Consider the following 25393-nt stretch of genomic DNA (forward strand, 5'->3'; position numbering starts at 1 on the left):
CTCTTTACCTAGCCAGAATGTTCACGGAGGCAGCCCACAAGGGCCAACTTCCAAGAGAAACACTGGCCGCTCATATATAAAACTTCCGACCCATCTCCCTTCTCAATACTGATGCAAAGCTCTTCGCAAACCTATATGCAAACCGATTGGGAGACATACACAATGACCAGGTGGGTTTCATCAAAGGTAGACAGGGAACGGATAATACCAGGAAGGTCATCAACATCCTCCACTACTTGAAGAGCCAGCGGCAGAGGGGACTGATGGTCTCCCTCAATGCTGAAAAAGCTTTTGACCGCCTGCACTGGGGGTTCCTACGAGCAGTACTGGGCAAGTTTGACATCCCCTCCGGTTTTGTGATGGTGGTGAGGGCCCTCTACATTAACCCCTGGCAAGGGTACTCAATGCGGGATTTTTGGCCAAGCCGTTCCAACTCACGAACGGCACAAGACAGGGCTGCCCCCTATCCCCCCCGTTACATGTCCTGGTGTTGGAGCCACTGGCAATTAAGATACGGGAAAACCCTGCAATACAAGGTATGGAGATAGGAGAGAGGGAGTACAAGGTGAACCTATTCGCAGATGACATACTACTCACACTTACACAACCGCACATGTCACTGCCGAACCTCCTGCAGGAAATAGAAAAGTATGGTGAGCAATCGTACTACAAACTCAACGTCACGAAAACCCAAGCTATGGGGATAGGGATACCACAACACATTATAGTGCACTTAAAACTCTCATTCCCACTGGACTGGAGGGATGACCACCTCACGTTCCTGGGAATGAGAATCCCAAAAGAGCCGCGGGGTCTCTTAGACCTCAACTATGGAAGACTACAGGGAGAAATAAGCGATACATGTCATGGGTGGGGAGACTAGCAGCAGTGAAAATGATGCTACTGCCAAAATGTCAGTACCTACTTAGAACACTACAGATCCCCCTACCCAACACATACTTGAGATGGCTGCAGAAAACCATCACTAGCTTCATTTGGGCACACATAAAAATCTGAGTAGCCACGCAGATTCTCACCAAAAATCTGGCACAGGGAGGGTTGTGAATGCCAGAGATGCGAATGTACTATTGAGCAGCACTACTGGCCACAGCCCTACAAGTGCGCATGGCCCATAACCCACCACAATGAATAGAGATGGAATTGACCTGGACATGCCCCAAAGGCCTTAAATACTTCTTCTGGGTACCGAGTGGGCGACGCCCGCTGCTCCCGGAAATGCCCACCACCACAGAAATCCTGCTAAAAACCTGGGACATGGTCAAACCACAGTTAGGATATACCACCGCCTGGGCGCTGGCCACTCCCCTATACAGCATACATGTAGCACACCCCACTTTCGAACACCTATATAGTCAGGGACAACTGAGACAATTCCCAGACTTACAACTAGAGTGTGACTTACCGCAAAAAACAATATTCTCTTACCTACAACTAAAGGGAATATTGGCACACGACACCACCCTGACTACTCCGACACACACGAAATGCATAGAAAGAACATGTGTATCCATGTCCATGCCCAAGACATCACTCTCACTCCTATACACAATGACTCAAGCCAACAACCGCAGATAGACAACTTTAGAGAGGCATGGCACAGGGACGTAGGCACAATATTTTCAGAAGATCAATGGAACCAGGCTTTAACGGCACACAAGGGCAGATCCAGATGCGCATCTCACCTAGAGCTTATGCACAAGATACAATATAGATGGTACCTGGTGCCAACAAGACTAGCGAGCATTTACCCCAACACCTCAAAACTATGCTGGAGATGCTTAAAAGAAGAGGGCACAATGTTCCACAGTTGGTGGACTTGTCCGCCTCTTAGGGAATATTGGTGAGTAGTGGAGGAGACGGTTAAGGGAGCATTAATCATCGAAATCAAGCGGATTCCAGAGTGTGCCTTATTATTTATATCACTTGAATCATACACAAAAGCACAAGCTGGCCTAATGTTTCATATACTGATAGCAGCCAACCTCCTGATAGCCAGAGGATTGAAACAGACACAGGCACCTAAAAGACCCAACCTGATACAACAGACGTCACTAAACCTGACCTATGAAACAGGGGCCATCCAACAGCTCCACCCAGCAAAACATATGGTGCAAGCCAGAACTGAGTGGGAAACATACATCAAGAGGGAGCGGGTGAGGGACGGGACGGAAACTTGAGGGGAAGAAAAAGGCTAGGCGCAGACAGATAAGAGAGAGACAGTACGATGGGACGGTCAACCGCTGGACCGGAGGCGTAGACACTAGTGCTCCTAGCAGAGAGGCATGAACGAGGTAACTGGGGACAACCCAATCAACACATTGGCCCTAGGGCATTCCGGAAAAGGAACCCACACTGTAAATAGTTCTGACTATTAGGGGGAATGACCCAATAACCACAAGGAAACTAGGAGTAACACATTAATGGTAACCTGTTCCCATACCCCCTCCTTTCCTATGCCTCCACAACCTCTTTCCCCCCTCACCTAAGGCTAAACAAACAGTAATGGGTATAACTAGCCGAGACAAGGCATCACACAAGAGCATGATAGAACTCAATAGTAACACGAAACCACCAAAACCAACTATGGACGATGTAAATGCCTTACATGAATGTGAAAGATGTACCATAAATGCCTACCCACCGCCTTTCCTTTCTGTAACCCCTGTTTTAATACATGAAAAAAAATTAAATTGTCAAATTGAAAAAAAAAAAAAAACTTCAAGCCAAGAGGCTTGAGAGGCTCTATCTATGCGTTGGTGTGAGGAGATTCTGTGGCCACTGAACGTTGTGGCAGGGTGTTGGTCTCTCAGTGACTTTTTAAAACACAAGATAGAATGGGTGTGACAGGTGATTATATAACAGATATGTAATGGCCCTTAATAATGGAAAAAGGTGCGTATAGTACAATAGTCTGTAATATATAATAACCTGAAATAAAGTACAATAATCAGTAATGTGTGTTCGAATAAGGCACATATCCTATGACCCACAACCCATTTTAAAAGAAAAACGGGTACCAGTGAAAGCAGTGGTCATAATAATGAATCTAATGATTTGATTAAATAAACAAAGAGTATGTACGTGGCCCCGCTTAAGATCTCCTTGAGGGTAGAAAACAGATTCAAGATAACCAGTAAACCTGTTTAAGGAATATAAAACTTTATTGTGGAGACCGGCTCAGCCACTGAGGGTAGTGGTGATGTTGTGGAGACAGGCTCAGGCACCAAGTGTAGTGGTGTTGTGGAGACAGACTTGGAGACTATGGTGAGGCCTAATAGAAAGCAGTTGTTGTTGGGGGATTCTATCATAAGAGGTGTGGAGATGGACAATGGTGGTCTTGTGAGATGTCTTCCTGGAGCAACTGCTCACAGAGACAGGAGACATATAATATTGTTAAGCGAGCAAAGTTTTTTGTGTTTTTGCCAATGATTTACAGCAGGTTGCTTCCACACTGTCTGTGCATAACACTCAGAATGATAGGCAAATGCGTATTAGGGACTTTAACTTGTGGCTTGGTGAATGGTGTCGGGAGCAAGGATTTGCCTTTATTTCTCATGGTAGCTCTGTTTGGAATTAAAACAAACTGTACAGAAAAGATGGTTTGCATCTTTCTCAAAAAGGAACAAATGTTCTCAGTGAGCAGTTCAGAGGTTTTGGATGTATTTAAACTAGGAGGGGGGGGGGCAGGAAAGGGTGATAAAACATCAATCCAATTGCCCCCCAAAACAAGGACAGAAGGTGCCTGTAGCAAGTGTGTTAAAAAATGATAAGCTTAGAGTCATGTCTACAAATGCTCGCAGTTTAGAGAATAAGATTCATGAACTTGTGGCAATAATGGCAACTGATAATGTAGATTTAGTCGCTGTTACTGAGACATGGTATAATGAGAAAAATGACTGGGACATAGCAATACCAGGGTACTCTTTATATAGAAAAGACAGGGAAGGCAAGAAAGGGGGAGGTGTGGCCTTGTATGTGAAGGATAGGATAAAATCTAGCCTAATAAAAGTTAGTGAGGCGAACATAGAGTCTGTTTGGGTTAAGTTAGAATTTGATAATCACACAGTAACTCATGTAGGTGTAATTTATAGGCCCAGGACAAAAAGAAGAGTTAGATAATCTACTAGTTGAGGAAATAGCTAAAATGATCATGGGTGACATTAATCTTCCTGATGTGAATTGGAAAACCAAAATAGCTGCTTGTTCCAGGAGAACACAAATTCTATACTCCCTACTGGGATTGTCTCTCTTCCGGATCCATTGTTCTCCAGCAGGGTGTTGTCCCAGGGACAAGGAAAAGCCATGCTTGCAAGTGAAAACAAAGGACTTCGACCTAACCGTTAAACCCCTGAACCTATTCAAGTGAATTTTGGATATGTTTGTCCCCAAGTTATACTGGTTAAAATAATATAAGTTTTATGTATGTACGATGTTAACTCACAAAGTTATAAAAATGTATAAAAAGTGTAACTTTTCAGCTTGGAGATAATTGAGTAGAAACAGTAATTGACTCAATTATCTCCTAAGCAGAGGGGGGGGAATATGCTGGGTGTGTTTCTATTGTCCCATTGTGTCTGATTGGCTGCTGTACTTGCATTGTATGTGTTGTAATGTGTTTATTGGTTGTTCTGCAAAACCCTGTGAGCAGTACTATGTTTTGTGGATTGTGAATAAAAGAGGCTGTATGTGCCAGTACAGGCAGTTCCTGTTTTACCCTCAAAGTGAAGTGTCGTCGTTATTGGGGGAAGGATTTATTGCATGCTGTTCCAGTTGACTGCTAGGAGTGTAAGCCTATTCGTATGGTTCTTATTCAACGGTCTACAGCATTCAAATGCTAGAGAGGATTCCTATGCTTCTCTGATTCGGTGATTGTGGTGTCTGCCAGAGTGCTTGGAATCCTCAGGAAGCGCTAGGAGCATCCATTAACGGAGGTACCAAGTCGGGGTGCCAGGCGATCCGTTACACACACAGAAGAGAAAATAGCCAGTAAACAGTCAGTAAAAGAAGGGGACAAAACATTTTTTTAGATACATAAATGAGAAAAGGAAAGTAAGACAAGGATTAGTTAGATAAAAAAAATAAGGAAGGTATGTATAAGAGGTTAAAGGTCTAGCTGACTGCCTCAATGTATATTTTTGTTCAGTATTTACAGATGAAAATGAAGAAAAGGGTTAAGAAAAAGGATAAATGAGTCCTTAATTACACGTGAGTTTACAGAGGAAGAGGTTCTATTTCAACTGTCAAAAGTAAAGACAAATAAGTCAATGGGACCTGATGTAATACACCCAAAGCTATTAAAAGAGCTAGCAAAACCATTAACAGATTTATTTAACCAATCATTGTTAACAGGAGTAGTTCCAGAAGGTTGAAAGTTAGCAAATGTTGTGCCCATTCACAAGAAAGGTAGTAGGGAGGAGTTGGTCAGCTGTAGGCCAGTAAGCCTTACTTCAGTAGTGGGGAAAGTAATGGAAGCCATGTAAAAGGAAATTATTTTTGAACATCTAAAAACACATGGATTTCAAGATCAGAGACAACATGGGTTTACTTCAGGGAGATCATGCCAAACTAATCTTATTGATTTTTTTGATTGGGTGACTAAAATAATAGATCAGGGTGGTACAGTGGACATTGCTTACCTAGATTTCAGTAAGGCTTTTGATACTGTTGCACATAGAAGGCTTATCAATGAACTGCAATCTTTCAGTTTTGATTCCAATATTGTTGAATGGGTAAGGCAGTGGCTGAGTGACAGGCAAAAGTGGGTTGTAGTCAATGGAGTATATTCAAAGCATGGGCTTGTCACCAGTGGGGTACCTCAGGGATCTGTACTTGGACCCATGCTCTTTAATGTTTTTATTAGTAATATTGCAGAAGGCCTTGAAGGTAAGGTATGTCTTTTTGCTGATGATACTAAGATACCCCTTTGTGTCACTATACCCCACTCCCTCTAGAATGTAAGCTCATTGAGCAGGGCCCTCCACCTCTCTGTTCCTGTACGTCCAATTGTCTGGTTAAAATTACATGTCTGTTAGTCCACCCATTGTACAGCGCTACGGAATGTGATGGCTCTATATAAATAATAAAATAATAATAATAATATAATATGTAACAGGGTTGATGTTTCAGGAGGGATAAGCCAAATGGCAAATGATTTAGGTAAACTAGAAAAATGGTCAGAGTTGTGGCAACTGACATTTAATGTGGATAAGTGCAAGATAATGCATCTTGGACATAAAAACCCAAGGGCAGAGTACAGAATATTTGATAGAGTCCTGTGAGGATATTTATGGGATGATAATAGTAAACAGTTGAGAATTACCCACTATTTAAATTATCTTAGATCTTAGAGATCATTATCATGTAAGCGAAATGTATTCCATACAAATCACAATTTGTTATAAAAATAGATATAATGTATTGTGACAAATAAAATGATAATATGTAACATGCGTGATATTAATCAGTAAATATTTAGTATTACATAAGTATGCAATACAATGGAATGGCACATTCCGATGGCTAAAGCAGTAAAAATCTACAGCATCAACTGTCAAGACAAGATTTATGAGGGTACTTCACAGACAGAAAGTAAAACTTCACACAGCCCAGCAAAAAGTCATAAAACCTTGGCTAACAGTTAACTGAATAACCCTTTCAATGCTGGCTAGATCCTCCTAGGCATTTCCTGTTTTCATGTAATTTTCAATCAAAATAACATTTAAAACAAACAATAAGAATAATCAACCAGATTCTATAGGCTGAATTTTAATTTGCCTAAAAATATATATCTTATCTAATTAGAGCAAATCAGTACACCTGGATAAAAACAGCGGTATGCTAACACGTGATAATATCACATTAATATATAATTATTCTTAATTCCACCTGCAGAATGGAATGTTTATAACTATATATTCTTTAGTTAACTAAGATTTCTAAATATTGAAATCTGACCGTGATTTATCCAGTCACATATCATGCCATTAGATTTTAATTAATCTAGATTAATTAAATAAACCAGCATAATTACCAGTTAAGTAGATATTCTCATCAGATGAGTAGGTAGTCCCAGGAACTTGAATGCGAGTATGATTGGTTGTATGGAGGTGTGTAAGTAATAGATTTTTACTCTAACTTTCTAACCAACATCACTTTTCTCTAAGTGTCAAGGAGTGTTTCTCGATTTGCGTCCAAGAGAGTTTAAGAGTTGAGTGTCCTGAATATCTGTCCTGGATCTCTCTGCATGTCCGAATCTAAAAGCCCCAAAACTCTAACTCCCTCTCTCTTCCCTTTGTTCTAACTTTTAAAGGGTCAGACTCTCTGTACGTCATTAGTTAATAAGCCCAATAGGAAACTGAAGGTGTGGTAAACCTGCAGCTTGCAATTTAGGCATTTGGTCCATAGAGGGCAGTCTCGCCTCACTAAACCTTCCGATCCAGGAAAGAGTTAACTTTTCCTGATGATGATTTTGAAGTCATTTGGCTTATCTAAAATGACCATCATAACTTAAGTTTACTTGTCAGTTCAAAGCGTTTGCCTCAGTCTTTGTGGCAGCAATTTTGATCGTAATTTCTAAAACTGAAGTTTCTAAACTCGATTACACCCCTTATTTACAATGGGATCTTGTAAAATGTAGAAAGTAAAATTAATTACTTAATCTTCTCTGTCACTAATGTCTTTGTTTAGAATTATTTCTATTCCATTAACATTTAGACTTAGCCTTCCATCCCCCTGTTTCATTGCTTATCACTTGGCTTGTTTATATAATGCATTCCTTAGCTCAGGCTAATGGTTAGTTACAGAAAGGAAAGAAGAAATTATGTGTCTTTGTTAGCCTGAAATCTAAAATGGAGTCTGCTCTGTTCTGAGTGACTCAGGCAAAATACACTTTTAATTTCTATCTTAGCACAAAATGTCTGCCGATATAAATATCCTGACAGTCCTAACTGCAACATCTGAGGATAGGGATTTAGGGGTGATTATTTCTGATGACTTAAAGGTGGGCAGACAATGTAATAGAGCAGCAGGAAATGCTAGCAGAATGCTTGGTTCTATAGGGAGAGGTATTAGCAGTAGAAAGAGGGAAGTGCTCATGCCATTGTACAGAACACTGGTGAGACCTCACTTGGAGTATTGTACGCAGTACTGGAGACCATATCTTCAGAAGGGTATTGATACCTTAGAGAGAGTTCAGAGAAGGGCTACTAAACTGGTTCATGGATTGCAGGATAAAACTTACCAGGAAAGGTTAAAAGATCTTAACATGTATAGCTTGGAGGAAAGAGGAGACAGGGGGGATATGATAGAAAAATGTAAACACATAAAGGGAATCAACACAATAAAGGAGGAGACTATATTTAAAAGAAGAAAAACTATCACAACAAGAGGACATAGTCTTAAATTAGAAGGGCAAAGGTTTAAAAATAATATCCGGAAGTATTACTTTACTGAGAGGGTAGTGGATGCATGGAATAGCCTTCCAGCTGAAGTGGTAAAGGTTAACACAGTAAAGGAGTTTAAGCATGTGTGGGATATGCATAAGGCTATCCTAACTATAAGATAAGGCCAGGGACTAATGAAAGGATTTTAAAAAATTGGGCAGACTAGATGGGCCGAATGGTTCTTATCTGCCGTCACATTCTATGTTTCTATGTTGATATGGACAAGAGAGTGCATTATACAGTATGAGTAGAATTTAGGTAAGTAGTTTAGGAAAGCTATCATAGCAGATGATTAGAGATGAATGGATCCTAAACGTGGTAAAATAATTATGATTATACACCAAGCAAGAATTTAGGTAATATACTTTTACCAAATTAGTGATAGCATCTAATTCCCTGTTAAGCGTCCAAGACCCAGACTCCCCTTCTCTGAATATAGAAACAGATTACAGAAAACATTAATCCTTAGAAGTGGAATATAGGTGCAGAGAGTATAGCATAAACTAGGGATGTGCATGGACGAAAAACTTGTTTCGATTCAGAAATTCGGGTAAGTAAATAAATTCTGCACTTCAGCAATTTGGTTTGACTCAGCACTTCCAAAATTCGGAACTGCGACAATTTGGGACATCTGTAGGGCTCCGTAACCCTGATCCTAACCCTAAACCTACCCCTAGCCCTACGCCTAACACTTAATTTGATGGCCACAAGATGACGATACTAAATTGAACAACCTGTAATTCACTTATGCAAAATGCTGATATTCAGAGAAATGAGGAGAATTAAAGCGAAAGCCCTTACCCTTTATTTAAAGACTGCTAGGAAAGAGCTGAAATTAAAGTGGCAAACGTGCCATGTCAATATTCATGTGAGCAGTATTGCCTGCATGTAGTGGAAAGGTAGTTAAAAACTGGCAAACAGCTCATTGGGTGAAATGAAAGCCAACACGCTGCAATTTTAAATGTGAAAACTAACTGCACGCGGCAAACCCAGCGTGTATGAGGGCGGCGTGTATGTGGGAGGTTTGTAATTGATAGTGTGGTGCTGAGGGAACCTGGTGAGTCTGAAGGTACCTGAGTTACTAGTCCAATGGCGTGCTGAGAGGCACCCATCAGACAAACTCACTGTTTGGCAATCAGACCTTGTGGAACAGAGCGTCGCCTGGCAGCAGCAGCAGCAGCAGGACCTCTGTAATGCTATCAGGACCTCCCACAGGCTTAACCCCGAAGTGAAGGATTCACAGCCGGAGGACAGCAGGTACAGTAAACCACATGGAAGATGAATAAGGTAAGTTGCAAGATGTCAACTTGCATGTGACCTGGATGTAGTCCGATGCAAATCGCTAGACCAGAAAGGGTACAGGGGAAGTTGAGGAGTCCCTTTAAAAAGGTAAATACAGGCAAAAGTTTTAATAAATATATTTATATATATACTCCCCCCTTGCCTACCTTACCGGAATTGGTCTGGTGATCTGCATGCTGCTACTTCCGGTGCATAGAGACCGCCATCTCGCTACTCCTGTCCTGTCATGGAGTAACACTTCCGGGTTCGGCACTCAGCTGTGAGGAGCCAGACCCCGCCCCCTCTGACACAGCTCTGACGGTATTTAGGGAGACTGAGCCAGAGAGAGGGTGCTTGGTGATTGATTGTTTGAGCTAATGGGTGAGCTGCCTCCGCGAGACCGCGGGCTCCACAGGCTCAGCTACTGGGAACTGCTTCCACCAGACTTACCTCTACACAAGCTGAGACAAGCCGTTCCAGCCTTTGAGCAAATGCAAGGATTGCTGCATGCCATAAAGGATTACTGGAGAATGGATACTTTGCTACTTTACAAGTGGACCATATGTCTGGACTATTGGAGGACTACCCATATAAACCTTAAGTATATCTTTCAGCTATTTGTCTACAATATCATTTATTAATGAACTATTGCTTGCTTACTCTAATCTTCATTGCTACAAACTACTAATCTCATGAAGGACAACTCCCATCATGCTTAACATGAAGGACAACTCCCATCATGCTTAATCACTATGAACTGTTTCTTGCTTTGCAAATACTTTCAGTGCTATTGAAGATTAATCTGATGAATTTAAAGAATGTTACTTAATGCATCTCTGAAGAAATACTAAATAATGAACTTTGTGTTGTTGGTTACTTGCACCTCTTCTTATTGGATTATTGCCTAAATGCAATTCATTTAAGTTTAACACTTATCAAAACTTCGGTTGAATCAAGTTACCAGTGAATCTCTCTTTCTTAATACTCAAGGATTCTTAATTTCTTCACTATTGTAATTAGGGAGTTTACAAGCTGCAGTTGAGTTCCAACCCAAATCACCCCTAGTAGCGTAACACACAGAAAGCCTCCCCGCTCGACTCTCTTTCATATGAATGGATAATTTCACTTAGTCGCATGGTTGTTTTATGGGTTTATGCGGGCACGGATGGCTCTATGACCGCATAGAGCGTTCGTGTCCTTAATCTCATTTCGCATAGTATGGGGAGTTCAGCGGTGATCTTAGGGTCACAAGCCAAATCAATACGAACTATTACTTTTCGCATCTTTATTGTTATGAACACTGGTTGCATAACTCTCTATACGTTACTGTTTTCTGGTTCTCACGCTTAGTTTATACTAATTTGCTTTGGCCCTCTAGCGTTCAATCCTGGTATTGCATTTTGCTGATGATAGAGGCTTAAAAAAAAAAAAAAAGATATATTGGGTTCTGTTTTACGTGTACAGGTATCTATTACACATATATTTGTTTGTTTTAGGACTATGAGTTCTACACTATTTCAGAGTTGGGTTATTGTTTAGGTTGATCAGGTTCTTATGATGCTGCATACAGGTTGTACCTGCAAAGTAGCATATTTGGATAGGTTATACATTTGATGATAAGCTTTAGGAAACACTGTTTAGATGTTACGTATGCGTTTTCTACACAGTCTACAGTCCTGCTTACAAACATATCTGATGTGTCAATTGTATAATCATGTTTTACAGATTTTGAGGTTTTCAATTTAGAGCAGAATTTGCTCTTCAGACCTCTAAATCCTATTCCCAGTAGGTTGGTGGCCAGTTCATTATGTGGTTACTATATTTAGGATTTCCTTGGCTTATATGCATGTCAATTCATATACTCTTTTTTGTTATTATTAGGTATAGGCTTCTCCTTACCCTCTCTATCTCCTTTAGTGGAATTCACAGATTTCTGTGTCAGATGAGTATTAAAAAAAAAATAAAAAATGCTATAGTGATTTCTTTTTATATGTACAATTGGAGGCCTTTGCTCACTTTCATTCCTGTACCCTCTCTACAACTTGTCCCATTAGTTTTCAATAGAATACAACTATATTTTCAGGCATAACAGCACGAGAGTTTTCAGGTACGCTTTGCCAAGTTGGCTCCACAGCGTCCCACCCAGGTTTTACTGGCTTATACGGTCTAGTAGTGGTAATGTTTCTGGAATCTCCACCTTTCCCATAGAGATCCCACAAGGCCAACACCCATCCTCCATGCTTGAGGTAATTCGGGCCAGCACAGTTGCATAGGGAGGGCCTCACTTGTCACTCCCAACCTATCTTTTGCTTTCATTGTCACCGAGAAGCCGACACCCCGCCACTACGTAAAGTGGCCCCGAAACCCCTTGCGCCAACTCATAGGTAGAGCCTCTCTAGCCAATTGGCAGTTAGCAGGGCCTCACCTGTCACCAACTTAGTGAATTGTGAAACTCAGTGAAAAATGAAACTGTTTAGGCTTATGCAGACCAATACAGACAATGCAGAGCCAGGAGAAGTAATGAGTGGCTCCTGCAACTCAGACCTCCACGATATCCTCAATCTATGGGAAAAATGAACGATAGGCTGGATAGAATGGAGTTACTTTGTCTTCCCATTCCATCGACTGGGTCCCTCACTTCTGAACTTCTAGGTTCATCCCAGTTACAATCTGGTAATAGTGTACCCTCAGGGTCTGGATCTCATGTCATTAACCCTGCCCATATAGTGCCTGCAAATCTCAAAAAAGACATCATTGAAGGCAAAGCTGTTAGTCTTATCTCTCTCCTGATTGCCTTTCATGATATTGTGGAGAATCGCATGCATACGATGATATCTGTTGGATTGAAATCTAGGGATCCAAGACTTAGTAAAAAATTGCCTATTCTGGATTTTGTCATTGCCTTTGGGATTTATAGAGATGTCACATGCTCATATGCCTCACAGGGGAGAGTTGGATCTTTATTTGCACAAGCTGGTGGACTTGGGAAATAAATACGGGGGTACCTCATTCTATAATTACCACCGGTTCTTTTCAGCGAAGGCGTCTGCAACTCTTGCCCAGTTCAATGTTAAAACAGATTGGAGCCAGCTGGACACTAAGCTCTTTTGCAGGCACTTCACTGGGCTGAGGACACCAGCTTGTGCAATCTGTGCATGCACTATGCATACCACGGACTATTGTCCATTCTCACCTGATATCACTCCTACCATGGCTTTCCTGAGTGCCAAAGCTAAGTTTGACAAACCAGTTAAAGATAAGCTTGGTCGTTTAATTGTATATTTAGGAAAATCCAGGTTTGTAACAATTTCAATGAAGTACCTGCGGATATAGTGTCTGTCGCTTGTAGCATGTATGTTCTCACTGCTTTAGCGCACATGCAAAGTCCATGTGCCCCAATAAAATGCATTCCAAACCTTATGTGACCTCGGTAAATGTTGGTTCACTGACTAGCTCTTTAGCTACTTGTTACGGTACTCCCGGCATAAATATGTGAAACCGCCGTTTAGTGGATATTCCCCCTCTTAGAGATACAGGCGCCGTGCGGTAAACCTCCAAACTCCCAAACGGAGGATAAGGGAATGTGTGAAACTCCCGAATCGGAAATCAGCCGAACTCCTTCCAAGGCTAAAACAGGAGAATAATCCTTCCAAGTAGCAATCCCCCCAAACACGAGACCAAGCTCCGTCTTGAGGGTAAAACAGGAATCTGATTTATTGAGGGCTACCTGCCCGGTATTTATGCAGGTCTTCCACCTGTTGGACACTCCCCTAGGGGACCAGATGGAAGACTGGGACACATAACATACAGTAGCCAATCACAGTGGCTCAGGTATAAACACTCCCCTTTACACAAGTAAACCCCTTCTCTCTATCCTGGAGATAATTGGGAAGAAATACAATTATCTCCAGGTATAGAGGCAAACCGCCATTTTACATGGGATAAAAAAAACACATAAAAATCCATAAAGGCAAAACTACCGAATGTATTGCATTCGTATCACGTATCCCCAGATAGTCTAGATCTGAGCCCACATTAATACCGAATAGCGCTCAGATCCAACACACGTAGTTCAATCGCCATGGAGTCAAAGTCTTTCACACTGTTCTTTCGGTATACGAATGACTCCATGGGATGGCTATCTGGGTTCAGGCTTATTCGTATGATTCAAACTCCTGAACGGACCGGCGTTCGTATGCCCAATGCTAAGAAGGGAGGTCGGCAGTTTCAGTGGTGTTCGGTAGAAAAGGTATCCGTTTTTAGTTCCATAAGTTCATCGGCGAACACCGCTGTTCATTCGTGGGTTTAAAATGGCCGCCGCCTCGTGGTCGACATACGAACGACGACCACCCAGCATACGGTTCCAATTAAGAGGTGTCTGCCATTAACCACAACGCTCTAATTGAGGCCAATAGGTTAACCAGCAGCACACTTCTCTTCTGGGTGGCCGGCCGTTCGGTAGTTTTATTCGGTATATGGAAACAAACGAACAGGGACGTACGGGCAGGTAATTCCGCGAATGTAGGCAAAGAAATAGACGAACCAGCATATAGTACTAAGAAAGATGGATCTGTCACACTACTCACCCTTTCAAACACTTGGTCAATTTCTTAATTATGGGTTTCACACATGATTTTCATACTGGTATTATTCACATGTCAGCAGGTATTGTTAAATGCAACAACCTCTGTTGCAGCAAGAACTGGGGGTAGTTTTTTTATTAGGACCTTTTAAGTCCAGCCAAAGGCACACATTTGCAATAATCATGCTGTCTAATCAGCATCTTGATATGCTACACCTGTGAGGTGGATGGATTATCTCGAAAAAGTGTCCACCAGCACAGATTTAGACAGATTTGTGAACAATATTTGAGAAATGGGGGAAAATCAAGTGTTGCATTTATAATTTTGTTCAGTGTATATATTTATATGTGTATATATAAATATATATATATATATATATTTCAGCTTGATCCCCTCAAGCTTTCGTCAGGACATACTGTGCAGACAAATAAACCCACATATATACCATACAGATAATGATAACTCACCACACTTGTGAAGCCTCTGACTCCATGGACGCCCGGACCGGGACTGCCGCGGGCTACCCGACGTACGTCTGTAGCCGCACGGCGTCATGCTCAATGACGCGGCCAAGGGTCATCACCATGGTGACATATATCAACAATTTTAAAAAAGCAACCTTACACATAGATTGTGCAATTAAAAGAATTCAACTAAACTATTTTACGCTAGGGGAATCAATTACTTAAACATTAGTCACACTGGCCGCATAGAATAGTAACTACTGCAATGAATATCCTTCCTAATGTATAAACTGGACTCATAGAAAGCAGGGCTGAAAATCAACAGGAATGCTCGTGACTCTGAAAAAGTTCAGACAAAACCAATCAGAAGCATCTTTAAACATCATTATAAAGGCATATGTCCCACTGGAGTTCACTCCACAAAAGATCGCTAGGATAGGGGTAGATCGCCTAACTGATTACAAGAATAGACTCCATAATTAAACTGACTGGAGATTGGCCAGTTACTAGATCAAAATAACTACTAATGGTCTCAAAATTAATCACACTGGCCACATAGAGCTGTGACTGATGCACTATATTCGATTTCTTAGTATATACAACGGACTCTAACAAAGCCCATACGAGATAACAAGATTATTTAACAAAAGGATAACACATAGATGCATGAGCACATATATCCTCAGAGTTAACTAAATCCCAGTTGTTTAAAATAGGGGTGGATAACCTAAACGGTTCCAAATGGACTACCCAATTAAACTAATACTGACTAGTGTAGTTACTTTCCATGTGCCTCAGAATTGTAACTCATTATGATGATGATACAGAGGTTTGAAATGCATGGGTTTTTACTATGTGAGACAGTCGCAGCTTTGTTTAGTATTTCATCTAAGTAAGATCGAGTTTATTTCTAGTAACTACACTAGTCAGTATTAGTTTAATTGGGTAGTCCATTTGGAACCGTTTAGGTTATCCACCCCTATTTTAAACAACTGGGATTTAGTTAACTCTGAGGATATATGTGCTCATGCATCTATGTGTTATCCTTTTGTTAAATAATCTTGTTATCTCGTATGGGCTTTGTTAGAGTCCGTTGTATATACTAAGAAATCGAATATAGTGCATCAGTCACAGCTCTATGTGGCCAGTGTGATTAATTTTGAGACCATTAGTAGTTATTTTGATCTAGTAACTGGCCAATCTCCAGTCAGTTTAATTATGGAGTCTATTCTTGTAATCAGTTAGGCGATCTACCCCTATCCTAGCGATCTTTTGTGGAGTGAACTCCAGTGGGACATATGCCTTTATAATGATGTTTAAAGATGCTTCTGATTGGTTTTGTCTGAACTTTTTCAGAGTCACGAGCATTCCTGTTGATTTTCAGCCCTGCTTTCTATGAGTCCAGTTTATACATTAGGAAGGATATTCATTGCAGTAGTTACTATTCTATGCGGCCAGTGTGACTAATGTTTAAGTAATTGATTCCCCTAGCGTAAAATAGTTTAGTTGAATTCTTTTAATTGCACGATCTATGTGTAAGGTTGCTTTTTTAAAATTGTTGATATATGTCACCATGGTGATGACCCTTGGCCGCGTCATTGAGCGTGACGCCGTGCGGCTACAGACGTACGTCGGGTAGCCCGCGGCAGTCCCGGTCCGGGCGTCCATGGAGTCAGAGGCTTCACAAGTGTGGTGAGTTATCATTATCTGTATGGTATATATGTGGGTTTATTTGTCTGCACAGTATGTCCTGACGAAAGCTTGAGGGGATCAAGCTGAAACGTTGACACCTTTGATGTTTTAGTAAGAAAAATAAAAGTTACATTTTATCAAGTCCCTGGAGTGCTATCTTTGAATCTTTCGTTGAATTTTGGCTGACAAGCACCGGGCATTGGACTACGGATCAGGTGGAGTGCAAGATTATTTGGTTTTTTTATATATATATATATGTGTGTGTGTGTGTGTGTGTGTGTATATATATATATATGTATATATATATATATATATATTCTAAGTACTTTTTATTTACTTATAGACTTTTATTTAACTTTTACTAACTTTTCCTTTTTTTCAGGCACCCCATGAGCACATGGCCCGGGAGGATTGCGACCACTGGCGTGGGAATCAGTGGGGATTCAGTAAGTCCCCTGGACAGCGGGGACGTTCTATGCCACCCTGTGGCATTTAGGATGACATAGAATGCCCACTGTCCTTAAAAGGTTAATTAAATGAATAAGCTATAATCCAGCCACCTTCCCAACAGAGTATTGGGGTGGAGATTCTGTGTATTAATGCAGGGACAGATTTGTATGGAGTGTTTGTGTGGTAGCACAGGAGTGTAGTATTATGAGTAGTGTGTCAATGTATGCACAAATGGAGGAGTGCATATGTGAAAATCGTCAGTATGTGTGCGAAGACAGGGGTATATCTGTATAGAGTAGCAATTTGTTTAATGTTTGCTGGGGTATATCTGTTTAAAATAGCAATGCGTTTATGTATGCTAGGGTACATCTGTATAGAGTAGCAATGCATTTATGTATGCTGTGGTATATCTGTGTAGAGTAGCAATGTGTTTATGTATACCGGGGTATATATGTGTATAGTAGCATACTGTTTATGTAATTTAGTTTATGTTTTCAAATGGAAAATAATCTAGGGTTAATCGGGGTGCACTGTAGACCTCCCACATTTACTGGAGAAACATAGGATGTCCTCTTCTATCGTAGTTTGCCCTAGACTTGTGCATGGCAAAAACATTTGACTTGAACAGATCACTTTTCACAACAAATTTTGTCTCACCAGAATTTTGCTACCAAATGACCAAAAGTCAGGAGTTGAATAGATAACCCAGAAGGACATAAAAATGGGCCAATCGGTGTACATTTAAATATATTCATAATATATTACACTATCATAATTTAATTCACAGATTAAGTAAGAAAAAGTAAGCAATAGAAAACAAAATTCTAAATTTCTATATTAGTTATTTATTAGAGGTGTGCACAGTTGTAGGAAATTGGCATTCAGTGAGATCTTTGTTTGTCACATACCAGTTTTCTTAACAAATCGAATCAAGTATCTTGCAGTTAAAACTTATGTTTATTCAAACATACACATCATCCGGTAACAACATATGTCATTAACAGTCTTTGTCCAATACAGAGTGGTGTTCCAGGTGTTATCCATTTTTTATGTTAAAGATATTGGCCACGAATTCTAAACTACAATCAGTTTTATGGATTTAAAATTCAGTTACAGAGGGGAGTATACATAAGATTGCCTTACTTTAAAATAAGTGGCTATCTTAGAAAGAGGGGAGTTACTTAGCATAGTTTGAAATCTATAATTAAAGCCATACGTTATATTTTTGGCGGTAAGCTACACAAAGAAGTTATATATGCATGGTAAATTAATAGATACCTTTAGAAATATGAGCCATGGTAATACAAAGGGAGACTGGCTAGCAACGCTTAGGTCAAAGGTTATTATAAACAGGCCCTTCAACATCACTCTTAAAGTGAACCAGATGTGGTCTCCATTCCTATACAATTAAAGTCTGTAATACTATATGCCTAGGTATGGCTTCTCAATTTCAGTGTTCTGGAAGCAATCTGAATAAACCTTATAATATTTATATCAACACATTAAATACATTTAAAGTTCATAAAAATATATTTCAACAGTGAGATTTTTTTACATGATAAATTGATGATATAATAACAGTCATTGCAATAAATGCTAACACCCAGGAAATAAAAGAAAACAGGAGACAAAGGCTACGATCCATGATAGAAATGTAATGCAAAGGGTCACAAACAGACAAGACTCATTCAGACAGGGCAAAACAACAATGTGTGACATTTGAAAAAAGGGAGGAGCAGCAGTAGCAATTTAATTAATGTATATGATTTTTAAATAAGTTAATGGCAACCAGCAACAGCAACACATTTTAGAACACTATTTTCCATAAAGAGTTAAAAATAAAGATCTACGACACTCAGTGTAAGCAGTATTTACTTGTACAGTGAACTGTAGACAAAACCTGTAGATATTACTGTGGGAAGAAGCTTTCTATTTCTGAAGCACTAGCAGTGGTACAGAAGCACATTGGATTCTAAGTCCGTGAATCAAAGTGAGTGTCGTAGCTAGACAAGATACCTTTTTTTTTTTAATTCACAATGAGTCTCCAAATATAATTCTTTATTTTACTGGGGAAGCACTTTTTAAAGGTATGTTAAAACACATTTTCAGCTACATTTGTAATACACAATGAGATTATAATATTTCCTTAAGACCTGCTTTTTATAGCTGATTATTTTCAATACTCTAAATCTTTATAATATAAGATGCCTATAGCAGGAGATAGCTTAGAACATGGCATGCACTTTTTTTTTTTTTTTTTTTAAATGAGTAAAAACACAATATGAACTCCATTAATACGTGTTGTGTTTTTGATGGAATTTCGTATTGTTTCCAGGCCACTTTAATTTCCTTTTGATTTGACTGAGATCCATTTAAAAAATGCTTTTGTAATCTCCCGATTTCTCAGACTATATATAATTGGATTTAAAAATGGTGTTCCCATTGTATACAGAAGCGACATAATCTTGCTGACATTGACTGACTTGCCTTTTGATGGGGTCATATATACAGCTATTATTGTTCCAAAATACATACTCACTACAGCCAAGTGAGAACTGCAGGTGGAGAAAGATTTCTGTCTCCCTGTGGTGGAAGAGATTCCAAAGATGGTGATAAATATCCAGATATAAGTGAAAAATATTAATAAAAATGGGACTAAAACAAAAGGTATGGCTAAGACAAAATCTGCTACTAAAATAATGGTATAGTCTGTACAAGACAACTTGATTAGTGGACCAACATCACAGAAATAATGATCTAATATATAAGGACCACAGAATTTTAATTTAGAAATGAGAAAAACAGCAACAGACATAGGTAGAAATGCTAAGATCCAAGAGAAAATAACCATCAGGAGACGAAATCTGAAATCCATGATAGAAATGTAATGTAACGGGTCACAGATGGCCAAATACCGGTCATAGGACATCACTGTGAGAAGAAGACATTCTGCTGCAGATGAAACACTGTGGAAGCCAAGTTGAGTGAGGCAGCCATTAATATGTATAGTGCTTCCCCCATTAATAAGAGCATGAAGCATTTTGGGAGTTATATTTGAGGTAAGCAATATATCGGACAGTGATAACTGACTGAGGAAGAAATACATGGGAGATTTCAGACTTGGAACCTTTGTCACCAATATGATAATCAGCAGGTTACTTACCCATGTCAATATATATATTATAAGAAAAAGAACAAACAACAGATGGTTAAAAACCTTCATATTCTGAAATCCAAGAAGTAAAAATTCACGTATTTCCGTCTTGTTTACTTTAGACATTCTCATTAGCTAGGAGGAAATTTCATTAATAAAATAAATACATGTTCTTACATCTGTGAATTAAAAAATATGTAATATTTATATATATATTCCTTAACAGTGTTTGATCAGGTACTGATACATTTTATGATCTACTTACTTTCTCCTCCACTCAAGTGTCCTCACCCAGTTGTGAAATACATTTCTAAACTAGATCTCTGCTCAGAGTTTGAGAACTGTTTGACATTACACAACATCAACACCTTTACATAAACTGCAAAAGTCTGTACAAGGCTTTCTGCAGCCTCATATAAAGTATTTAAGGTATTTTATAGCTTTATGTAGTATGTGAGTACATTTAGGCAAATTATAAATATACATTATGACAGTTAATTAGTAATTCCCCTGACATCTTTGTTTGCAGACTGTGTTCCTATGAGCATAGGAAACCCCAGGGATAGCTATTGTTTACAGAGTTGTTTGAATTAATATTGTAAGTCAAGAAAAAAAGATTTTAGAAACCAATATTTTTATCACATAATCTGAAACATTCCTAAGGTGAAATCATATTTATATATTTTTTTTAATGAATTATACATACAGATTTTTTCATGGATTTTAAAAATAACAATATCAATATTGATAGAAGTTTTTTTGCCAGTGAGGATTTTTACCTGCTATACTATGTGTATCTGATTGGATACAAAAGACTAAATTCAGTAATAATAATACTGATAACCCATATTGCAGTTCACTTAAGACCTAGATAACATCTTGTCAACATCAGCCTGGAGAAGATATTTATCAGCTAACTCTGTGAGGTCCAAAGCGGGAGAGCATTGTTGCATGAAATCTCATGCTCCCTCTGACTCCTTGCACTATAGATTCATGCCATGTTCTTGCAGATCAGCCTTACGTGACCCCTGTCTTGTCTTCTGACCTAGTTCAATCCATTGTAAACATTTCAGTGTCTATCACTTTCCTGGTATATTTCCAACTTCTATCAAATGACTCCTATGAAAAAAGCCTCCTTCCAAGATCAAAACGTTCTTCTCCTGCCTTCTTGAATAGATGGTATATAGCATTAGCTAAATTCCTTGATGTTACACATCCTAGTTTCTGCTCTTGGTCATCTAACCCAAGCAGCCAATGTTTAATTGCTGCTAAATTCAACAAATACTGCTAGATTTTAATTATTCTTGATATTTCTACTGCTTTGATACTCTGAGTTACTAGCTTCTTCTTTTTACCCCTATTTTTCTTTCTGGTTCTTTTAACTTTCCAACTGCTCTTGTACTCTGCCACACTAGAATGGATTGAGCAACTCAACAAAAGTTCAAGGTGTTGCCTTGGTCTCCAAATTTCCCAGATCTCAATCCCATTGTTGAAGTTTTGCTTTGCCTGGCTGAGTCTTGAGGTGTAACTATACCGCTATATCTGCCATATGCAAATTGCCTTCAAGTTCAAATCTTTATAAAAGTATTAAAAAAAAAAAAAAAAATACACTTATACAATACATTATTCCTGATGTTCCCCTTTATTCATTAATACAAGATTGGGAAAACAACCATACAATTTAAGTACACTTAATATATTTCGTAATACATATATAATAATATATATATATGTGTTAAGGGCTCATGATAGTACAGAAGATACAAACACTGATAGGTGTGGGATGGTATTAAAAGAGCAAGTCGGTTGTGGTGTGCCGGAACCGACGATGAGGTAGGCCTGTAAATAAAGAGGGCCCACCAAGAAGAAATGTAAGGGAAAAAGAGTTAATAATGAGGAGTGGGTGGGAGGGTGATGCAGCGCTGACCTCGAACGGTATGGAGCCAGGTAAGGGGTGTCCTTTAAGTAGGGAGAAGGTGAGTCAAACACCCCTCCCACAATTACAGGCCAGAAGGCCTTAATACTTGTGTTAAGGGCTCATGATAGTACATAAGATACAAACACTGATAGGTGTGGGATGGTATTAAAAGAGCGGTCGGTTGTGGTGTGCCGGAACCGACGATGAGGTAGGCCTGTAAATAAAGAGGGCAAAAGTAGAAAATCAAATTTATTATGAAACAAGCAATACACATACTTTAACCAGACATGTCTAGAAAGGCATTTCTAACTTCTTGTACCCGGTTAGGTATGTATCTAGAGTATGCAGAAGACTTCCAGCGCCCTAGTGACTTGATAACATGTACTGGAATGTTTGCACCGGACGCTGTGGAGGCTGCTCCTATGCGGAAGGAGTGGCCCGAATAGTTAGCTGATTTTAGGCCTAGTTGTGTAAGTAAAGACCTGACGTGGGTCATGAAGGTGGTGGTAGTGAGTACCGAACCTTGTAGATAGAAAAGTGGTTGAGATGGTGATGCTTTAAAAAGCTGGGTATATGTGTCCAGTAATGTGACGGGGCACCACTCGTTGTGGGTAGGATAGTATCTAACCTCTACCGGAGGTGCGTGTTGATTGGTTTTGGAGTGATGCAGAGCCAAGATATAGTAATCCTTGTGTTTTGTTAAGTGTAAATGAAGCAGAATGTGAGTGGACTGGGTTGTGTTGATGGCGGTAAATTCTCTTGGTCTTAAAAACCCATAAAAGGCCACATATATGGCGGTTTTAATAACAAGGTTTGTGTTGTTGACAAAGGGTTTTAAATCTAGTAGTTTGGATAGATCTTTGAAAATATTGAAGTCTATGGGTAACCTTTGCACAGTACATGGGGGTTCGGATCTCTGAATACCCCTAAGGATGTTCTTGATCTGGTAGGAGGACATAAAACTTGTGTTGTTTGGTTGTAATGTTAGCATGTGATGTTGTACGCCTGTTAGATATAGCTTGATTGTGTTGTATGATAACTTGAGTTTGAGGTGGCAAAAATAAGCAAAACCCAACAAGGATGTCATGATGAAAGGTTGTGTGATGTTGTGTACCGACAGAAATCTTTTAAATAGAAGGAAAGCCCTGTCATAAGTTCTCCGGGTATTGGTGGATAGTGCTAATTGTGACAATGTCCTGCTATGTTGCATGATAGCGTCTAGTCCATTACTAGCTGGTGGAAAGGTGGAGTGGTCGTGACTGTGCGTGCAGCTGACGGAAGTATTTGTCGAAAAGCCTGTAAATTGAAACGAGACAAATGGTCAGCCGCCGTGTTACATACACCTGGGACATGAACACAACACAAGAAGAAATTATGACACGCAGCCAGCCAGGTGAGTTTCCTCAAGAACCTCATAATGGTCAGTGATTTGGATCGACCTTTGTTTATGATGTGGCATGTTGCCTGAGTTGTCTGAGTAGCAACGTACTGATGAACCTGCCCAAAGATGCCCCCATGTCACGGCAGCTGCCACAATGGGATATATCTCAAATAGAGCTGAGGTAGTGGAAAAACTCTCCAGGTCCTGAACCTCTGGAGGCCAGCTACCCCAAAGCCATTCATTCCCGTAAATTGCTGCAAAACCTGTGGTAGACGCCGCGTCTGACCAGATGGTAGGTGAGGAGTCAGACAATTTAGGGAGGAACATGCTTTTCCCATTCCAGGTGGTTAAAAAGTTTCTCCACATAAGTAGGTCTGCCGTGGCCTGGGTATCCAGGGGTAACCTGTGTGCATCATGGCTAAACAGTGGGAACATGTATAGGAGCCGTGAGATGAAAGCCCGGCCTTGAGGTATAATGCGCATGGCAAAATTCAGTGACCCAAGTAGAGATTGCAATTCTTTGCGGTTGCAAGTACCGAGGTGTATGTAGAGGTTGATGTTGGTAAGAATGTTCTCTATCTTGGTGCGTGGAAGGCTGGCTTGCATGGTGGCTGAGTCTAGTATGATTCCCAGAAAGGTGATGACTGTATCTGGTCCTTCAGTTTTGGTGGGGGAGACTGGAACGCCCACCTGTTTAAAAAGACTGATGGTTTCTATGAGGGAGGGGAAATATTCTCTTCGATCAGTAAGAAATCATCCAGGTAGTGTATAACTGTAGGGCATCTGGCTACATTTAATAATAACCAGCATAGTGTTTCGGCGAATACATCAAAAATGGCCGGACTACTTTTTGAACCAAACGTTAAGCGAGAGAAAAAGTAGTAGTGCCCGGCCCACTTAATGCCATGCAGGTGCCATATTGTAGGGTGGATAGGCAATAATTTGAAGGCATTTGTTATGTTAGTCTTGCTGAGCCATGCTCCGACCCCTGCCTGTATAATAGCCGTAATGGCGTGATCTATGGTGGAGTATTGAAGTGAAAATTCCTCGGAGGGGATAAGGGAGTTCAGACTCGGTGTGGCAGAGGTGTGAGGTGCAGACAGATCGATGATAAGTCTTTGTTTGTGGGAAGATTTCCCCGTGACAATACCGATGGGATTTTACGCCATGTGGTAAAAGGAGGGGACTGAAAGGGTCCTAATAAGAAGCCCTCTGTTACGACACTCACCGCCTGGAGAGTGAAGCCGCCGTTTAGTCAATAATCCCCTTTCTCCAGAAATGCAATTCCAGTATGACCGATCATAAAACTCCCGAACGGAGCATACGAATGCGGTAACTCCCGATCAGCAATCCATCCGAAATCCTTCCACAGCTAGAAATAAACGAAAGCGCTGTCCCAATAGTCAATCCCTCCACAAACGAGACAAGGCTCCGTTTTGAAGGTCAAGCAGAATGTGTTTAATGGGGGCTACCTGCCCAGTATTTATGCAGGTCTCCACCAGGTAGACACTCCCCTAGGGGACCTGGTGGAAGACTGAAAAATATATTAAACGGTAGCCAATCACAGTGGCTATAACACAAGCCCTTCCCATTTTACCCACAATACATCTCTTCTTATCCTGGAGATAATTAGGGAGAAACCTAATTAACTCCGAGGATAGGAACCATCGCCATCTTAAACTCAAACACAAAAAATGCAATAAAATACATAAAATCAGAAGTACCGAATATAAAGTGTTCGTGTCACGTATCCCCAGATAGCCTGGATCTGAGGGCATATTCCTACCGAATAGCGCTCAGGTCCGATGTACACAGTCCAATCGCCATGGAGTCAAAGTCTCTCATAAGTCCTTCGGTATACGAATGACTCCATGGGACGGCTATCTGGGTAAGTTCATACGGATGAAAGAAACTCCCGAACGGAACAGTGTTCGTATGCCTCCAAGGGAATAGAAGGGGAGACGGCCGTCTCCAGCGGTGTTCGGTAGATAAAGAGTCTGATTTTAGA

This window comes from Pelobates fuscus, chromosome 3 (genome assembly GCF_036172605.1).
Source record: "Pelobates fuscus isolate aPelFus1 chromosome 3, aPelFus1.pri, whole genome shotgun sequence".
Classification (NCBI taxonomy): domain Eukaryota; kingdom Metazoa; phylum Chordata; class Amphibia; order Anura; family Pelobatidae; genus Pelobates; species Pelobates fuscus.